Below are 6,632 nucleotides of genomic sequence, written 5' to 3'. Positions count from 1 at the left end.
GTTTTGTCGATGACGCAAGTTTTGTTTTGTTCTGTTTTTTTTTTTTCACATCGAGACCCTAATATATTAATTAATATGATGAATATGAGCTTAGGTCTGTGCAATCCTGGATTTATGCGAACAAATTATCCCTTAATATAGAAAAAAAAACTCATAATAAATGGTATTCAGTAATTCTTTGAATGTTGTTCCATATGCAATGATATCAAAATAAATGATATATGTTTAACGCAGGTCAATAACATGAAGTTTTTAGGGCTTTGGATTGACCGAGAATTATCCTGGAAAACTCACATTAATTTGGTAAGTCAAATTTTTCCAGAAATATCGATAAGCTTAATTTTTTTTCTTACTTATATTTTGCAGAGCATATATTTTTCTTTAAAATCTCCACACTTTAATTGTGGAATTTTGGCGTGGGGAAATTCAATTAATTCATTATTAGATTCCATTCTTCGTATGAAAAGCGTGGAATAAGAATCATAAACCACGCCGGATAGTTTGCTCATACTAACTGCTTTTTTCACCAAAACAGAATTCCGAAAATTCCAGACCTATTTCATTACAATCTTGGAATTTTTATGTATAGACTAACAACTAATGAATTACCATCTGTTTTTATCCACATGTTCAGAAGATATTGCTCCATTTACTGTTATCCCACTCGCCATAGTGACGCCTATCACCTTCCCCGTACTCGCACTATTTTTGCAAGGAAAACAATTATGTTTACTGGGCCCAGATACTGGAATGACCTCCCTCAAGATATCACTTCTTCCTTATCCTTATTCACCTTCAAACGCAAATTAAAACAGTTATTACTTAGTGGATACACTCTACCAGGCCTTTAGCAACTTTTTTCATACTCCAAGTCTTTTGCCTTTATCCGCAGCACCAAGTTATTTAATGGTAACGATGTATTAAACATATAGCATTCCTTTTCAAACACAGCGAGATCCGTACAGTTTGGTTTGAGCAATATTCATGTGGTTTATTAGTTGATTCTTTATATTGATTTCAGTACTGGTATGATTTCAGTTGGTCAAGATAATCATATCCGTGTAATTCCACGCCTTTGAATTCGGGAATCTACAGTTTTAAAAGCGTTATAGCTTTTATGTGTAGGCCCCATCATATTTCTGCTATTTCCTTGTGACATCCTCATATCATGATATGACCATTATACATGTTCAGTGTGTCTTTTTTTCCCTTCAATCAAAGGACATGGTTGTATATATTTTTGTATTCTTACCTGTTGTTTTACTGCTAATCATTTTGTAATTTCATCATCGAGAAAGTGGAAATATGAAATAAATTTGAACTGAACTGAACTGAACAACAGTGAAAATTTTATCGACATCGGATTAAAAATACGGAAATTCTAAAATTATGAAATTTCAGAATCGCTAATTTTTGGACAACAGGCTTGAACAGTTGATATGAATATGTAAATGAGTGAGCTAATGTCATCACCTCACAATTTTCCTTTGATCCTATACCAACAAATGGCCAAAAAAAAAAAACCCCACCAACACCATTTTTTCTGGTAAAAGAAAAGGTATAAAACATATAATGCTATTTCTGTTCAAATAATGTCAAAATAATGATTTGTGAAATATGTCAGGATTTGAGACCAGGGCTTAACTGTGTTTGATAAAAAAGGGGAAATTTCATGACTTTATGAACAAACTCAGCTGCAAAGGGCAAATTGTGAGTTGGTGACATCATCAATTCACTATTTCCATATTCATATTGACGAAGAACTGTTTCGTGAAAATTAGCGAAACATCATAACTTCATAACTTCCCCAATATTCATCCGATTTTGATCAAACTTTCATCGTTGCGCCTGTCAGATTTTACGTTCTTTTTTTTTCGACCAACTTTTATTTGTTCCAGATTTGCCTTTTAAAAACACTGTTTTAGTCATGTAGGAATCATGTTGCCCACGAGAGAGTTTTAGAGTAAAGCCCTGTCTTAACAGACCTTACCGCTTCAACGTGGCGACAACGTGCGGAAAACAAAATTCCTCGCCTCTGACAATATAAAAACAGCAGGAGATTACAGTAGCATAAAGCAGAATTTACCGTGACAACGTCCGAGCAACATTTCGCGGGACCGTTTTTACAGGCAGGGTAAAAAAAAATAAATAAATAAATAAAAATACCCAGACGCTACCCTGACGTTGTCGCGGTAACTCTGGTTCGAAAGGCTCTGTTACAACGGGGCTTAACCATAATAATAATAGACATTTTTAGAGCGCCTTTTCCACTGGATACAAAGCGCTATGAGATGTCATCGCTGGCCGCCATAGGAGATAAAATATATACAAATTACCAGGCAGTGACAGTACAAGTCCAGTGCACATATAGGGACATCAAAATAAGTAAGTCTTCAAGTTTTGTTTGAAGTGATCAAGTGTTGGTGATGATTTCAGAAGAGGAGGGAGCTTATTCCACAGCCTAGGAGCAGGAGAGAAAGCTGCATCGCCAGCTAGTTTTTTTCGTGTGTGGTTGAGTGAAGGTGATGAAAGACGAGTGCGCCTAGAGTGAGAGTGTCGTACCAGACACTCCCCAATGTACTCTGGAGCTCTATTGTTGACTACTTTGTAGACCAGTAGGAAAAGCTTGAAGGATATTCTTGCTTTGACTGGCAGCCAGTGAAGTTGACGTATAAGAGGAGTGGCATGAGAACGTGAACGAACATGGTACTAGTCTAGAGGCAGCATTCTGTACTCTCTGTAAGCGATCCACATCAGCCTGACTGATTCCGCCAAGAAGAGCATTACAGTAGTCGAGTCGCGATAAGACCAATGCACGGACTGCTTTGTCACATGTAGAAGCATCAATAAATTTTCTGATCCTCCACAGATTTCTGATGTAGTATTTAGCTAACTTACAATGAAACATGTGCGCTCATCTTTGCATCAGAGGAAAAGATAACTCCAGGATTAGATTGCGCACATGATCAGAGGGAGAGATGAGAGTTGTACCAAGAGCAAGTTTGATGTCCTGTACAACCTGAAGATGGCTTTGGGAGGCAAGAACAAGAAACTCTGTTTCTTACATACAAGTACTGAGCACATTTTACATAAGATGCAAAATTATAATGAACAAAGGTAGACCGTTCATGTCGTCTCGTTTGCTGTGAAGTTGACAACAAAAGGTGGGTACCAGACTTCAGTCCTTAAAAGTCATTCTAAGTTGATTTTTACGGACAAAAAGTTATTGTGATACAACACACACACACACACACACACACACACACACACAACACCTCAACAAAGCAGAAATAAATGGATTTGTAACGTACCTGTATATCTGATGGTACTTTTTGTAAATGCCACAATTCTAAGGAATGATACAGTTCGGGTTTAGATGAGGATTCAGTTTTTAAGCTTTTGCAAGATAATCGAAATCCACTTATACGAAATCCTTTAAAAAATGTAATTATTTGATGAAAATCGGTTTAGAAATTATGACTGAGATCCAAATAAAAGTAGATGGGTATCACATTTTGTTAGGACCGCTTTCTTTTACTTAATTTTGGATATCTCGGCCATTTTAAAACCGATTTTTATCGAATAAACTTTTAATTCCTCTTAGAACTGCATGTTTTTATAGCAAGTCATATAGAGCACGATGTCAACCGGTTAAATCCTCACGCAAAAGCGCGTCGCGGTTAACTTTTCCTGCACGATACATTTTATTGGTAACGTATCTGACATGTTTGATGGTAACGTATCTGATGTGCCGTTACCGTTCTCACACTATTATTTACAAAAATATTAATTTTCTTGAGCAATTTCTAATGTATGATTAATCATTACCTTAAGTATTCAAAAGTATAGGAGCTTTGCTTCTGTTTACAGCATACCTTTTTCTAAATGAAGCAAAGTTTAAGTAACGTATCTGATATCAGCTTATCGTAACATTAGGTTTCCACGGCTTTGGATTAATATATATATATATATATATATATATATATAGCGAAGAATCAAGAAATAAACTAGTAATGCATTATTTCGCCAATAAGAATGAGTTTATTGAACAACTCAAATTTTCGGTGGCCTCCACCTTCTTCAGGAGTCTCGACGGGGAATGTCAATACCAAAACATAAATTGTTCCATATATATATATATATATATGGAACAAGAGATTCCATGAATAAATCATGGTTCCATGTATGCGTGAGGTTGACTTCAGTTAACACATTAAATTACACTGCTTTGCGGCATTATACTTTGATCTTCTCTCAAGATTCTCAAAAATGGTAACATATCTGACCGCGATTTGGCGACATGATATAAATGATCTCGTAACATCATATTGTTATGTAATATTATTTGTCATTCAGGCACTTGAGGGGCAATGGAATGAAGTACAAAAGATTTGATTTGAAATGATATGTTAACGAGTAAGAATTTGTTATATGAGCACTTCCTTGTCTGCGGCGACATGGGGTATTTAGGGTTACATTAAACTTCTGATTGTGTTTCTAATATTATCCCGGATGTCCCAGTAGGTTTATTGATATATATTTTACAGGTCTAACCTCTCGGATGAATTGAACTACAAATGTTGATTTCTAAGGGACAAAATATCGATTTAAACTGTATGAACATGCTGGCGACAGGAAAATCGCAATTTTGCACACTTTTTGGGAGAATGGCCCTCTGACGTGACTGTGTTCATCAACACGGGAGGACAGAAGGAAGGAAAATTTTGGGTTAGAAATATTCCGGATGCGTATGGATATATAAGAACCAAATAATGATGATTTGGATTTATATGATATAATGATTTCAGTATCATGAAATGACAAGAAAGTGCCTGAATATGGATATGATGTATGATTAAAACCTTACTTCTACTCAAAAGATATTATATTTGGCCCCCCAAAAAAGTATTTCTGATATCCCAATGAAAGTGAACTGGAATGAATTTCATCATTATCATGGCTACTACTAAAACACTGATGGCCCTACTGTAGGGCCATCAGTAGGCCCTACCTCTCCCTTTTGATGGAACAAAAGGGAGAGGTAGGGCCTACAGCTCTAACGACAGCTCTGATAATTTGACTTGTATCTTCACTCTATACCACCAAAATGTGATATCTTTCTGGAACATAAATATCTGTTACACCTGGAGAATGAATAACGTAGTTTTTGAACCTTACCTCGAATTATCTGCCTCATCTTGCCATATCCTTCAAACTTTCTGAACTGGGTGTCACTGGAGTTACTCCACTTCTAGTCCCACGAACTGGATATCTTGCTGGGCATTTTGTAAGTTGAACAGTACCAGTACCATTTCAGTGCATGTACCGTATGCATACTCACCTTATTCGCTCAACCATGCTTTGAAGATCTTTGTATCTAACAGACATCGAATACTGTGTATACCAGAGTACTTACCTGAATAGCAGTGTCTTTCAATGCATCTTTGATGAGGTGAGTGTCACTGAAAATATCTAGGCCAAATGGCAGTCACAAGAACAACAAAGAACCTTGTGAAAGAACTCTTGACAGATGACGAAGTCTGGTCCACAATCAAGAAGGCAGTGACCGAGATAATCACAAAGAAACTATGTGAACTTAGCGATCGTCTGGAAAAGCAGGAGGGACTCATCATGGACCTGCAAACAAAAGTGGTGGAATCTGAGCAAGAAATTGCAGCATTAAAGACAAAGGAAGTGCAAAACAAAGATGCCATCTCAAATCTGCACTCACAGTTGAATAACCTGGAGCAGTATTCTCGCCGGAATTGTCTCCGTATACATGGTGTCCCAGAAAATGCACAGGAGAGGACAGACGACGTTGTTCTTCGCATCGCCAATAACAACCTGGGAATTGGCCTTCAACAAGGAGACATTGATCGATGTCATCGTATCAGTCGTCGTCACCCACTATCTGCTGGTACTACACCCAAACCGCGTGCGATCACTGTAAAACTGGCATCGTATCGTCATCGCCAGGCCCTGTTGAGAAACAGAAAAAAAGCTAAAGGAACAAAAAAGCGGAATCAGCATATATGAGGATCTTACTGACACAAATCGTGCACTTCTCTGGGATGCCTTCGCTGAAATGAAAAGACCAGATACCAAGGTCCTGTCAGCTTGGACCATAGATGGCAGGATCATCATTTCCATGAGGGCATCAAATGGGAAAACAGTCACAAAAAAGAATCTACAGCAAGATTGACTTGCAAAAGCTCTGAAGATCCACCCAACATATAAAGTAATTAATAGATTATTGATTCTATGTAAACCTGGTTCTGCTGATTGATTTCTTATATGTCTGACAATATAAAGGATCCGAACTTCCACACTATCACTCATATCTCACAAGTTTAGTGTCTAATTAAATAACTGAAAGGTGTTTTCTCCTGGTGTTTCTTTGCTCTTGATTACAATTAAAATACGATCTAGGTTTATACCATTTTGATTTTTGCGTTGTTTTTCCTTTGTTTTTCCTCAACTTGCCAATAGTGTGATAGATATTTCAACCACTCTGTAGTTATGTTTGTGTGTATTTTCGTTGTTTCATTGTAATGTCCAGTAAAAATAATTGCCGTCATTTTCAGCGCCTTGACAATGTTGATTTAAGTATTACTTAAGGATTATCTAACTCC

Source organism: Diadema setosum, chromosome 2, assembly GCF_964275005.1.
Source record: "Diadema setosum chromosome 2, eeDiaSeto1, whole genome shotgun sequence".
Taxonomy (NCBI): domain Eukaryota; kingdom Metazoa; phylum Echinodermata; class Echinoidea; order Diadematoida; family Diadematidae; genus Diadema; species Diadema setosum.
The sequence above is the reverse complement of the archived record's forward strand: the minus strand, read 5'-3'. Positions refer to the sequence as shown.